The following is a 15494-nucleotide window of genomic DNA, read 5'->3' on the forward strand; positions in this document are numbered from 1 at the left end:
GTGCTGGAATTACAGGCGTTAGCCACTGCACCCAGCCAACACCACATTACACTCCTGTTTTGGAATTGATGAGTATTGAAGATGTGGTGCATGCATGACTCTTAGTCAATCTCTTCAGGGCTGGGAGGGCCTGGAAGAAAAAGATCTAGCTATGTTAATAGAGATTCTTTACAGATGCAGATTTTCCCCACAAAAGACAGCTTTTCAGTGTTGTTTCAAAATATGGCAAAGACTGGGCAGGGCGCAGTGGCTCAAGCCTGTAATCCCAGCACTTTGGGAGGCTGAGGCAGGCGGATCACCTGAGGTCAGCAGTTCGAGACCAGCCTGACCAACATAGTGAAACCCGCCTCTACTAAAAATACAAAAACAAAAATTAGCTGAGCATGGTGGCACGTGCCTGTAATCCCAGCTACTCAGGCGGCTGAAGCAGGGGAACTGCTTGAACCCAGGAGATGGAGGTTGTAGTGAGCCGAGATCGCGCCATTGCACTCCAGCCTGGGAGACAAGAGCGGAACTCCGTCTCAAAAAAAAAAAAAAAAAAAAAAGGCAAAGAGGCTGCGGCAACTCGCTCATGTGTAATCCCAGCACTTTGGGAGGCTGAGGTGGCTGGATCATGAGGTCAGGAGTTTGAGACCAGCCTGGCCAACATGGTGAAACCCTGTCTCTACTAAAAATACATACAGTTAGCCGGGTGTGGTGGTGGGTGCCTGTAATCCCAGCTACTTGGGAGGCTGAGACAGGAGAATTGCTTGAACCCTGGAGACGGAGATTGCAGTGAGCTGAAATTGCATCATTGCACTCCAGCCTGGGCAACAAGAGTGAAACTCTGTCTCAAAAACAAAAACAAGCAAACAACAGCAACAAAAACAACTATATATATATATCTCAAAAACAACTATAGAGAGATATATATATATATATATCTCAAGAGAGAGAGCAAAGAATTTGTCACGTAATGTTATCCCAGAGTCGGACTAGAAAGCAAGTCATGATATATAGGTTTAAATAAAAGCCATCTGATGAGAATTTATGGTTGGTAGGGCATGTCTCCTCAGACCCCTTAGATAGGAATTTGGGCAAGATAAAAGAAATCAGAGCTTCGTTCTGTCACCTGCACGTTACCCGGGAGGGTTTCTTTCCTCTTCTCCCGAGCTCTTTCCCACTATTTTGCTCAGTGTGAGATAATTGCTCATTGCTGTTTGCCATAAACTCTATGGATCCCTGCCAATATCACCACAGATGGAGCAGGATGGCCTCTATCAAAGCAGGTGAGAGAAACTCCCATGAGGGAGGCCAAGGTGTCATTTCCTGGGACTGAAAGGTCAGTATTCCCCTTATTTACTCTTCCCCAGCAGGCTGCTCTGCAGGTCACCTGGCAAATGCACTTTTCCTCCTTAGATCCAGTCTGAATGTACTCACAAATGGCACTCTAAAAATGGCATGCCACACATAATTGCCTGTGTCAGTTGCCAATCGATTTTGTGGGTGACCAGTCAGCTTCTTTGATTAGGGCGCAGAGTAAATGCTACCAAGGTTACTGGTTGATTTCTCCTTTGTGGTTACATATTGGATCACCATCAGGCCTGAGTTGTTAGACCCAAGGACAAGTGCCAGTAGAAGATGCAATACCGCACAGCAGGAAAACACAGTATCTAAGTGTTTTGACAAGTGGGCAGAACATCATGATAAAGATTCTGGAAAGAGAGATAAAGTCCAGCAGGGTACGTATTTCCAGCTACTTTGCTGAATTTTACGTCAGGAATAACCAAAGCCAGTGGAGCAGGAGCTAGTAGCACAGTCTCCTGGAGGTTCTGAGACATTAGTATGATTATGAAAACAGTGTTGAAGGCAGATGTTCAGTTATCAGAAATGGGATATTAATATGGGAATTGAAGCAAGGTGAGTCAAAGCCTCCAGACTTGGTCCCAATGTCACAGCTGAGCCTGTGCTGCTATGTATATATATATTTTTTGCACCTAGGACTTGAGGGAGGGCTTGGCCTTCATGTGGAAATCAGTGGTTCTCAGATGAAGGAAGAGGAATGCAACTTTTGGGAATCAGGCTGGACTCAAGAGACTCTGCCTAATGGAGGTGCAAATAGGTGTCCTTAGCCGTAGGGAGATGGTTAAGCGTGCCTGTAGTTAGAGATTCTCAAATGTGAGCATGCAACAAATCAGGTCTTGTTGGACACAGAACAGTGGGCTCTACCCTAAGCCTTTCTGGGTCAGGGGGGCTGAAAAAATTGCATTTCTAATGCATTTTCAGCTGATGCTGATGCCCATGTTCCACTGCGCACACATTGTTAGTCACTGATGTAGACTAATGCCATTTCTTCATTACTGGAAGAGTAACAGAAGAATCTATCCTGGCTTCTAGTTCAAGAAGGCAGACTAGACCTAGGTGTGTTTTTTTTTCCCCTCCCTCCTGAGAGGGCAATAAAACGATAGTAAAGGAATAAGCCCCAAATATGGAAGAGAATCTCAAATTTTAGAAGAAAGAAATGTATGCCATCCAAGAAACAGGATGTATGTGTGTTGACAGACAAAACAAAGTGGGAAACAGCAAGCTAGGAAATGCAGCAGGAGTCTGTCAGAAGAGGGAAAGTTGATTTTCCCAGATGGTTCTTGGAGAGTGCCAGCTCAAAGTTAGCAGGAATAACGGAAGTTGGAAGTTGGAAAGGTAACGTTAAAAGGGAGTGGATATGGGGGAAGTATTATACAAAACATTATCTACAGAATGGATTGTACCAGTTGACTCCCCAAAATCCAATATCTCACCCTCCCATTGTTCAGTCAGGCAGAGGGTAAGTCATTCAGCTTTTTACTCTTAGGCAAAATAAAAAACATATGAAATGGCATGGTAGCTCATACCTGCAATCCCAGTGATTTGGGAGGCCAAGGCAGGAGAATTGCTTGAGGTCAGGAGTTCAAGAACATCCTGGGCAACATACCAAGACCCTGTCTCTACAGAGAAATGGAAAAAAGTAGGCCGGGCGCAGTGGCTCACGCCTGTAATCCCAGCACTTTGAGAGGCCGAGGCACCTGAGGTCAGGAGTTCCATTTTGAGGCAGATCACCTGAGGTCAGGAATTCAAGATCAGCCTGGCCAACATGGTGAAACCCCATCTCTACAAAAATATAAAAATTAGCCAGGCATGATGGTGGGTGCCTGTAATCCCAACTACTTGGGAGGCTGAGGTGGGAGAATCGCTTGAACACAGGAGGCGGAGGTTGCGGTGAGCCGAGATCATGCTATTGTACTCCAACCTGGGGGACAGAGCGAGACTCTGTCTCAAAAAAAAAAAAAGGAAAAAGTTAGTTGGGCATGGTGGCATGTTACCTATAGTCCTAGCTACTCAGGAGGCTGAAGTGAGAGGATCACTTGAGCCCAGCAGTTCGGATTGATAGTGAGCTACAATCCCGACACTGCACTCTAGTCTGTGTGACAGAGCGAGATCCTGTCTCAAAAACAAAGTGAAACAAAAAAACATATGAACAAACTTCACAAACTGGAAATACTTTTATTTCATAAAAACAGAAAAATTTCCTAGGAAGAAATAAGACTACTGTGGTGTATGTTGGTATCCCTATTCTCAAAATTAGAGGCCTTCTAAAATGCAATCTCCCAGTTAACAATCCCCATGTATGTGCAAAGAATCTTTATCCAGTAAAAAGTCTAGCAGGATAAGATCTACATGTAGGCCACCAACTGGCTTTAATTATGAAAGCATAACCAAAGACCAGCAGACATGTGACAAAAACAGCAACAGATTAAGAGGTAACAGAGATCAGAGACCAGTTGACCCTAGAAAAAACAGGTGGTTCTGGAAACAGATTAACACATGAAAAGTCTATAGTTAGTATCCTCAGAGTGATGAGGAAATACTAACTATAACACAAGAGCAGATAAATATGGAAAAGAAAATTAAAGACAAAGAAAGAGCTCTTGGGCATTAAACATGATTGCCAATGTATAATTTCAAATAGAAGTTTTAGAAGATGCAGCCAATGACGTCTCAGAATAGAGAGAAAATCTATAGCAAATATGAGAAAAGGTAAACAACACATAGGATGGATGATGGATGCGGGAGAACTAACATCTAGCTAATAGTAGTTCTAGAAAGAGAATGGAAAATAAAGAGGAAGAAATAAAGACATATTGGAAATACATTTCCTAAAGCTGAAAAAAAAAAGAAATGTGTATTGTATTGAAGGGATCCAATGAATATGGAGAAATGAATGGAAAAAGACATAAATTTTTAATTTATACACATTATAATTAAATTTAATTTACACACATTATAAAATTTTAGGACACAGTAGATGAAAGAAGATCCTAAAAGCTTTGAGGGCAGGGGCAGGAATTTACCTGCAAAAAAATATATGAAACCAGATTTCTCTTTAGCACTCTGGAAGATAAGAGACAACAGAAATACTAATAAAAGGAAAAACAATTTTGAATTTAGAAAGTTAAACCCTTCCAAGAAGACTAAAATTAATACTACCCCAAATTGGAAGGAGGATAAAGTGAGATAAATTTTATAAAGAGGTGGGAAGAGAATTGCCAGAAAAAAATAAAAATTAAACCTATTGCTAATAGTTTGCTTCTGGAGAGTGGGACTGACCTATGTATGTGCATGGCAGAGGGTAGGAGGAATTGTCATTTTTCATTATCAATCCTTCAGATTACTTTATTTTTTTATTAAGGGCACGCGCTACTTGTCCACATTTTAGAAGAATAAACAAAATCCAGATGTTCTTTGCCACTGAAAGGGGACTGCAGTTTTAAGATAACATGCATGATGAACACACAATTTTTATTATGAATTCTTCCATGAAAGAAGCATTGGCTGAAATAGCTGCCTGTTCTAAAAAAAAAAAAACAAAACCCTGAAGATTACAGTGCAGAACTAGCTGTTTATATCAGCAACAACAGTCCTTTTCCCAGCTCTGTTAAGCTCATCTGCTTAGCTGTATAAGAAGTCAGGAGTCAAATTTAAAGAGAGGCACTTTATTTGCATCCTTTAAGTGGGCTCAAGGCTTAGTATACTTTTGCAAACTCATAAAACATGCAAATACAAATGTGAAAATATTCCAGTATTGACTGCCAGTATTTGAAATGAGACTACACATCACTAAATTAGCTTTTTACAAAATATGTGGCAAATAAGAGAATGACTTATCATAAGATCAAACTGTACATACCCTGAGTTATGGAGCCTGTTGGTCAGTAACTAGTGTGGCTTCAGAAGAGCAAGCATTCTCAAATCTAATTTCCTTCTATGCCAGGGAGACAGGCTTGGTAAATGAAGGAGAGGTGATAACAGTAATCTCAAATGACTGGAAGAAAACTCATATAGATGGAAGGGAACACTGCGCTTGCTAGATGGCTATGAACTGCTACCCATTTTCCTGAGGAATATAATTCAGATTGGGGTGTATTCATGCACTGCTATCCCCTAAATAAGATTGTTAAGTGGGATCCTTTAATGGTTACTTTGGAAATAAGTTCTTTGATATTCTCATGGGTGATAGAGTACAGGATGTTCCTTTAAAAAAAAAAACACACACACACAATTAAAAATAAGCTAAACAGAGGGTGAGAGGGAGCAGAAGCCTTTGACAATAAGGTAACTCTGTTCATTGGCCATTTCTGTTCCTATTTCTGACCAGTTTGACACAACTGAGTAATTTACATGTGAAATGGATGACTATAATAATGGTTGCATTGTCACATGTAGACACAAGTATCAGAATTTAAAGTGAAGCTGGTACACTGGAGAAGTCACTGGAAGAAAGAATGACCACAGGAGGAACAAAACAGTCCCAGAGAGAAAGAGCAGGGAACATCTGTTTAGATATAAGGAAATCAGGAAATGCTGTCTGGATTCTAACAAGTAACAAACTGACCACAATATTGGGAGACAGACTTACATGCTTAATTGAATGCTGTGTGATTCATTACTTATAAAACATAAAGCATGGGGAAGGACATTGGTAGTGTTCATGTGAAAACAAAGAAATAAAGTTAAGACCTACGAGGAGAGGATGAAGAAGGTGAAATGCTTCAGAATAAAGGAGAGAACACCTGATGAGGATTTAAAAATGGTCTTCAGAAATACGATGAAATTTTTCACGGAGCATGGGTATTCTTTTTTACTGAGGACAACACGGTAGTACATAGTTAACATTTAGGAAGAAACTCCTGCTATCATTGCCAACATATAATAGAGATCATTTGAGCCTCTTCTGATACTTGAATGATATGCAGATGGCATTCCCAACATTAACAATTCAGGACTGCTTGTCATATATATATGACAATGATATAAGAAATTGGGGCTGGGCGCAGTGACTTACGCCTGTAATCCTAGCACTTTGGGAGGCAGGCGGATCACCTGAAGTCGGGAGTCTGAGACCAGCCTGGGCAACACGGTGAAACTCCGTCTCTACTAAAAAATACAAAAAAATTAGCCGGGCGCGGAGGCGGGCGCCTGTAGTCCCAGCTACTCAGGAGGCTGAGGCAGGAGAATTGCTTGAATCCGGGAGGCAGAGGTTGCAGTGAGCCAAGATGGCACTGCTGCACTCCAGCCTGGGCGACAGAGCAAGACTCCGTCTCCAAAAAAACGAAAAAAAGAAAAAAGAAATTGGATCACACAATTATGAAAGCTGACATGTCCCAAGATTTGAAATTAGCAATCTGAAGGCCCAGGAGAGTCAATGGCGTAATTCAGTCCCAATGCTGGCAGGCTTGAGACCCAGAAAGAGCTGATGTTTCAGTGTGTGTCTGAAGACAGGAAAGAACCGATGACCCAACTCAAAGCAGTCAGGCAGCAGGAGTTTCCTCTTATTCAGCCTTTTCATTCTATTTAGGTCTTTAATTAATTGGATGAGGCCCACCCACATTAGTAATATTCTCTGGTTACTCAGATGCAAGATCAAGACAGGGCAAGTATTGGGAATGGCAATTGATATTTCTATTAGGAAATATTGGAGGCAATTGGATTAATATGCACACAATAATGCTTTATAAAAATGCTGTATGAAACTTAAAGTTTCAGACAAATGTTAGTGGCATATAATGATGTTAGAGAAGTAGATCAAATTATTTTCTGGCTCAGTGTAAGCATTTTGAAGTCATCTAGAGAAAAATGAATACAAAGAGCAAGTCAATAAGATAAAAAAACGAACACAGAGTGATAGAGAATGATATAAAATCAATCGTAACATTTAATGCAAATAAGAAAGGTCAACAGCTCTATTAAAATACAAAATCAAAACAAGACATATAAGATGAATGTGGCTTTATACACAAAAAATAGTTGGATCAACTAAGGTCTGTTCGTCAATGTAGAATATGAGGCTAAGAGTTGTTATTTTCAGTACTAGAGAAAGTAAATTTTACAAGCAAATTGATTATCGCAATAAAAGATAAACACCCCAAACCAGAATGTTGAATTCATGTGTAACAACTATAGTACCACAGACATTTAAGAAACAAAACAAAATAAAAAACATGGACAGATTTCTGAGTGTCATTAGAGATGTTTACTCTGCTTGCATGTCACTTTCCTCTTTGACATTCATATTTTTTATCCACTTTCCTGTCACTTGATATTACACCCACAAATCTACCTCAGTATTGTGTTATTCCTCTAATCTTGGTTCCCAGGAACCCTTCCCCATAATTGGGCTCTATGTTTATTCTCAGAAAAAAATAAAGAAAACAAAGACTTGAAGTAGAAATTACATTATTTAACCATGCAAAAAGAAAAAGAAAATTTTATTTTAGAGTAGAATAATATATTTTATTGTTAAGTCTACGTAGATTTTAAAATAGAAAATAATCACAGTGGCCAGGCACGGTGGCTCACGCCTGTAATCCCAGCACTTTGGGAGCCAGAGGCAGGTGGATCGCCTGAGGTCAGGAGTTTGAGACCAGCCTGGCCAACATAGTGAAACCTCATCTCTACTAAAAATACAAAAAATTAGCTGGGCATGGTGACGGGCGCCTGTAATCCTAGCTACTCGGGAGGCAGAGGTTGCAGTGAGCTGAGATTGTGCCATTGCACTCCAGCCTGGGCAACAAGAGCGAAAGTCAGTCTCAAAAAAAAAAAAAAAAAAAAAAGAGAGAAAAGAAAATAATCACATATGTGGATACAGAGACACTAAGATAACAAAAGTAATTGCGGTTGTTGTCATTACTTTCAATGGCAAAAACTGCAATTATTTTTGCACCAAACCAATACTACATTTTAAGATCAGTAGAAATGTTAAAAGCTGTAACACAGGACATCCACATGGAAATGGAGCACTCTCCAAATAATTTCTGGATCAGGAAGGAAATCCAGTACAATAATAGCAATAAAAAATGTAAATGTAACATCAAAATTAATGTGTATCAGAAAGTGCAGTTAAATTCCTTTCTCTCTGAATATACATAGTAATAAAGTAAGAAATATAAAAATAAGAATAAGAAATACAAAAACAATGAATTCAGAACACAGAAAACAGAAAAATAACATAAAATACTGAAAAAATAAAAATAAGTAAAAGAAGAAGGAAAGGGACAAAGTACGCTGAAATACATACATAAAATAGAAAACTATGAAGAGATTGAGAACTAGTACATAATTCATGACCAAAATTGACAAAATGTATACATCAGTGGCTCAATTAAAAAATAAGTAAAATCACAAATAAAAATATAAAAATTGCATACTATGTAATGCAGTACAACTAATATCCATAGGAAAAAAAATGAAGAATTTGTTAAAGATCTATCCTTAAAATAGCTACCAGATACATATAGTTTGTGTGAAATTTCTACCAAATCATTAAGGAATACATCATTTTCATGTTACAGAAACTTTCAGCATAAAACAATGAGATAAAAACAATGAAAATACCTATTCACTGAAGTATGAAGTCAAACAAAAGAGGGGAAAGCTTAAGGAAGAGAAGATGATGAATTCGGTTGTTAATATGCTGAGATTGAAAAGCTTGTTGGACACCGTGTTTGGAGATGTTTAGTGGGATATTGGCTATTTATTCATTTATATGTGGACTATTTTTTGAAAGCTTCTTTGTGTCAGGCACTGAATACAAAATGGTCTGCATCCTTGAAAGTATTATTATGTAATGAAGGAGACAAACGGTGGACAGGTATAAACAATACATTGCTGAAAATATTATGTTATATAGGCCTGCAGCTTATTGTGGTGAGTAGTGAGAGAAACTTACATAGTGGTATCAGGGCTATAAGACGTCATCTGGCTTTAGAAATGGTCTGATCTGTTAAACATTAGTCTAACGTGCACTGCCTAAAGAAGCTGTGGCAAATTAGTTTACTAGAGACACCCAAATTAGCCAATCTGTCGAGAACAAGGGGAATATTATGGTTGGTTTGTTTCTCTCGACTTTACCAGATCTCTGGATATTGGCTAAGGGGATTGGGATGGGACCCAATCCTGGGGAGAAGTGACTGCACACAGCCAAGAAAGTTCCAGAAATTCCTATTGTCTTACTTTGGATTCTCCCAAATTAGACCCAGAGATAAGGATACATGTGTAGATAGTTTATTTGTGAGGCAATCTGAAGAAGTATGGTGAGGGACTGGGGAAATGAGAGAGGGAAAAAGGGGAAAGTCAATAAAATAGAAAGCCTGTGGTCAGTTGGGCTCAGACCCGGAGTTGGGGGGTCCTCTCAGAGCCGGCCCAGCAGGTGTCTACAACCAAAGAATGCCTGCAGGCCGGAAACACAGGATGAAGTTTATGTAGGAATTCACCTAGGAGAGCTCCCAGGGACTGACAGCTTCTGCAAGGCCTGTAAAATACCTCCAGCAAGACTCCTGTTTCATTAAGGAAAAGGATTAAACAGAAATTATGCCAGAAATAGGAATGGTGAAGACATTGGTGGTGGTGGGATTGGGATTTTGAGGGAAATTGCAGTTTGGTGAGTGTGTTGACCACAAGCATTCCTTTTAGGCACACGTCTTACCTAACTCATAACAGCAAGACAAATTTCATTCTCCAGCATTCAAGGGTCTGAGTCTCTTGACTCAGTGGTCTATAATTGAATTGAGGCCAGAAACATAATTGATTTGTCTTTGTATTCTCAGTGCCTGATATATTCTCAGATACTCAATATGTGTTTGTTGAACTGAATTGTTACTGTCCTCTTGGTTAGAAAGCAGACGGGGCTATTATCTACTAACAGGAGTTGGGAAAAACCTGGGATGGCACATTTTTGTTATGACTACATACAGAGATGAATTGTCAATCGTATTTATACAAGACAGAGATCTTACCCAGAACTATGATTTGCCAACGATTAGCAAAGGATACCCAAAAGAAACCTCAGTGAATAGCACATTGATATTGAAATGCTCCAGGTCCATGAGCTGCAGCTTCCTAATCCCCTTTCCATGTCAGTATATGTTGGTGTGGAATAACAAGGACAACTCTGAGTGGTAAAAGTTAGCCCAAGAAATTAACTTAGTTTTGGGGCCTGTTGTTTCTGTATTTTGCTAGCCATATAGCCAGAAGGCCTAGGTTGCATTCTTCAGTCAGCTCATTAATATATAAACTAGTTATTTAGAAGAAACAATCCAAACAGATCAAGTATACCATGAGAAAAGAACTTCTTAGATAAGATCTGGAGGAGTTTATCTTCTAGCTAGTAAATTCTATCAGTGTTTTAATAAGGAGGTCTGGTTGAGATCAAAACCAATTAAAATATCCCTGAGGTGAAAGGCATCAAATTACAGACCCACTGTCAACCCTTTTATTCCCTACCGTGGATCCAGAATTCTGAAATACAATGTTGGCATACATAATGTTATTACATTAGAATCATTTTCCATTTTGACTGTAATTTCAGTGAAAATTGAGCTTGATAAGAGCAAAGACTTCATCTGCGTGCTTCACCAGTGCATCTCCACCAGTGCTGACAGAAGAGCTCAGCAAAAGTTTGTTGAATGAATACATTACTGAACCTAGGCATTATTTATGGTTTACCTTTGTAGTTTATCACACACTAAAATGTAAAATATCACATAACTATTTTAGTATATGCCAAAAGCCATACAAAACATCTATTATTAATTTAAACTGGAAATCAAATATTCACAGGTTGCATTTTTTTTTTTTTTGAGACAGAGTTTCGCTCTTGTTGCCCAGGCTGGAGTGCAATGGTGTGGTCTCGGCTCACTGCAGCCTCCACCTCCCGGGTTCAAGTGATTCTCCTGCCTCAGCCTCCCGAGTAGCTGGGATTACAGGTATGTGCCACCTTGCCTGGCTAATTTTGTATTATTAGTAGAGACGGGGTTTCTCCATGTTGGTTAGGCTGGTCTTAAACTCCTGACCTCAGGTGATCCACCCAACCCGGCCTCCCAAAGTGCTGGGATTACAGGCATGAGCCACTCCGCCCAGCCTGCACAGATTGCATTTAAAACGAAGAAATGACATGAAAAACAGTGGAGTGGGTGAGGAAATGAAAAGGCTTTGAATTGGGACAAGAATCATGACTCTGATCATGGCTGTGTCATGCATTGATGGCATAACTTTGGGTATTTTATTTCATTTCTCTGAATCATTTGTTTCTTCATTTGGAAAAAGGAGTATTTCTGCCTTACACAAAGAGCTATTGATATTATATGAGATTATGTGACATGCTTAATAAACCATATGTAAACCATATTATTTATGTACATTCACAACTTATAATAATTATATATGTGAAAAACTGGAAGCTAGTGAATTATGGCAGAAGGAAGACAAATTTAACATATCTGGTTGGAAAAACCGGAAGGCAGTTTAGAGACTTATTAATGTAAACTCAAGCCAAACCTCAAACAATATACTGCAATGAATTTCGGTTGTAATGAAGAGTTAATATAAAGGAACATAAAATGGTTTAAAATGCCGTATTATATTTTTCCATGCTACTCAGAGTGGAGACGCATTTCTGATTATTGAAGAAATGGAGATTTTGATTACAGATCGAATTAAATGTATAACATTAAATACCTTTTGCCATTCAAAATGTAATACAACGAACACAAAAAGGAGAGGAGCAGAACAGGATAGGGGGTGCTCAATATGTGCCCAACATACCTGTTGGATAAAAATACCCACTAGTTTGAGAAGGACAAAATAATCTATGGTACATCCACACAAAAAATGATATGCAAATATTAAACTGACAAGCATGTAGATAGTGTTGATTCATGGAAATGTGTTTGTTAATTATTCGAACTAAAAAAGAATATGAAAAATTATAAAAACATTACATTAGTTAAAACTAGTAAAAGTGGTTTATATATATAATATGAGACGTAACTTTGAAATTGGAGAAATAAAATATAATGTTCATAAGATTTTTTAAAGTCAATTGAGTTCATAAAAATGCATTTTTACAAGCTAGCTCTAGGGAAACAAGGCTATTTCTTTTAATATATCCACAGAGATTTTTTTTTTTTTTTTAACCTGGAAAAAAGCATTACTTAAATCTTCCGGTGTTGCTCTGGAGGCCAACTATTCAATTAAGAAACAAATATGGAGCAAATCGGAAAACTTTAAACATGTTGCAAAATGCTATGTTCCCAATAACCCAGCTTAAATCTGTATTTTCCTTTGCTTCACATTTGGAAGAAATCTGAACTATTGATTTGATTAAATAATTAAAGTTGAGTATTTTTTTTTCTCCCCAATGTAGCTAGGACTAAAAGCCCTGTTTGTATCTTGAAACTCTATTTTTGAATATGAGGCAAATGGCAGAATTTTCCTTTTGCAGGGACAGTTTTGATACCATGATAACTACTTAAGAGTTCTAATGAGTTCTCCAAAATCATCCCTGGTGATCATCTCCACATATGAAGTACCACGTGTGAAAGGTAATTTAGCTGGAGCAACTATGACAAATTCTGATAACAAATGCACTGATTACTAAAATCGTACTGTGTAATTTCTTTAGAACCTATTACTGAACTGGTTCTATTATCTGCAGATAGTTCATAAGATAAATTGTCTACATTAAGTACATAGTTCTCAGAAGTTTGATGTAAAAAAATAATAGTGTGATTAGAGCAAGAGAGTAATAATGGATGAAATTATGATATTATTGTCAACAATTCTGATTTGCTTCCAAGGCATATATACAGACATCTCAGTAAGAAAATCTGAGAATACTTAGTACATGTTAGAAGGCACGTAAGTTGAACTATTTAGCGGAATCAGTTCTCTTTGAATTGAAGAATGTGCTGGCATTGTAGCACTATCTTAATGCCAGGGTTAGACCATCCTGAAGGATATTTTTGTGTTTACTTGGTGCCTTGTACTGCTGTGATTGATGAGGGAGGGGAATGTCTGGCTGGCTGCAAATATTTGTCATTCATTCTTTCATCCATCTCTTCTTGCCGATAGCATTTACTGGGCCTCTGCTCTTTCTAGGCACTGAGATAAATGCTGGAGATAAATGTAAGCATGATCTAGACATGGTCCTTGCCTTTGGGGAGCTCACAGTCAGGTGGGAGGGGAAAACAGATGATGTCAATGTAGTGCAATAAGACAAGTTCATGGAGGCAAGAACCAAGTGTCATGCATCCACAGAGGAGGGAACAAATATGGACTTCTCTAACAGGATGCTCTTGTACAAAAACAAGGACAGCACCATTTTCTGTACAAATCAACCAGTTTGGTCTCATGAGACTTCATTGTCCTCTTGAAATATTGTCTTCATTTTGCTGTGTCAACTTAGACCCATAGTTCAAAGTCCAGGTTAGATTACATCTCTTCCTAAAGCTTCCTGTGTGGGTAAATCTTGTCTGAAGCTTGTGCTATTTTCTTGCCCCTGTCAGATAGTAGACTTTTGAAGGCAGGAACTCTCTCAGATTTGTGTTTGTTTTTCCTATAGCACTTAGTGCTCACCTGAAAAATATTAATATTCTTGGATGGTTCAAGTCATGTTTGGCCCAGATATCCACTCCTACCAGAAATAAAGAACTTCTGTTTCCAGTTGTAGGTATTAGATATTATATGTGGCTTGTGAATATAGTCACTAACTTTTCTCATTCAAAAACAAAGAAATATTTGACTGTTACTGAGCCAGAATATCAAAAATTTGGTTTGCTTTATAAAATGTAGTTTTTGCCTGGGATTCATGCAGAAGAATGTTGCAGTGCTCATTTTTTTTTTTCTCAGTAAATTGATTCAACAACTGAAAGCAATGGTTCATCTGTCACTTCTGATGAAATATTTTCCAGTTCCTAATTGCTTAATGAGTGTTTTGCAGAATGAGTAAATGAAAGTTTTATACCATGTGAGAGGAAGTAATGAAGAGATTGTAAAGAATATATATACACGGAAAGAGAGATGTAGAGACAGAGAAATAGATATATATTAATATATATATGTAAAATTTGCTTTCTAGTAAATATATTATCTTAGTTATACACATTCATACATTATACATTCATTTGGGAAGTTAGTATAGCATTTATTCTCTCCTGGGTGCATGGACCTGCTGGCTTGTCTGAAGGGCAAGTTACCCATGTTGAGACCCCTTCCTGGGTGCAGAGTTCCACTTAAACTCCTTTGATGCCAGCACAAGAAAAACTTTCTCTTGCTCTGGCATTGCCTAATGATGTGACTCTCAGGCAGTTTCTACCTTGGGAAAGATTGTGATTGTGACAAGTCTGTAATGGGAGATGCCTCTGCCTTTGGTCCTCTGCCAATAATGATGACAACTGTAGTGTATTAGTTAAGGTGATGCCAGCTGCTGGAAGAGAAAGCTCCAACTTTCAGTTTCTTAACACAATAAAAATGTGTTTCTCACTCATAGTGCTCCCCAGTAGCAGGCAGTTTTACTGTTTGTGCTGCTTGGGATACCTGGGCTCCTTTCATCTGTGGCTCCATCATCTTCCATGCTCAGCTTTCAAGACCACACAGCAAAGGGAACAGGCCATGGAGGATCACATGTGGGAGGTCTTTTATGGGCCAAGCTTGGAAGTGGCATGTATCTCTTCTGCTCATATTTTATTGGATAAAAATCAGTCTATGGCCACGCCTACCTGCAAGGACAGCTGAGAAATATAATTTAGCTGGGCATCTAGGATGAAAAGATGGATATGGCTGTCAGCTAGTAGTTTCTGTTGGACATGACGGTACATCTTTCCAATTTAAACCCAGGGGAATCATAAACTCCTTAGCCTTTGTGAAGAGAACCTAAATTTACATCTGGAATTCTGGCTCAGCCAGATTGCTCCCTCATATTCAAAAATCATGTGATTGCACGTAAAGGGTTAACATTTGTCACCTTCTGGAAAGTGGCATGAGAGACAATCAGAACTATTTTGAAAGTCAGGCTTTCAGGAAATAGAGATTGGTTGAAAGATGCAATAGGATTTTCCTATTTCGTAACAAATACCTAAGAAGCAATTTTCTCCAGCTTGGATCAAAAGGGTAGTCGTCTATTAACTGATATTGAGTCAAGGCAT

This window comes from Mandrillus leucophaeus, unplaced genomic scaffold (assembly GCF_000951045.1).
Source record: "Mandrillus leucophaeus isolate KB7577 unplaced genomic scaffold, Mleu.le_1.0 Scaffold321, whole genome shotgun sequence".
In the NCBI taxonomy this organism is placed as follows: domain Eukaryota; kingdom Metazoa; phylum Chordata; class Mammalia; order Primates; family Cercopithecidae; genus Mandrillus; species Mandrillus leucophaeus.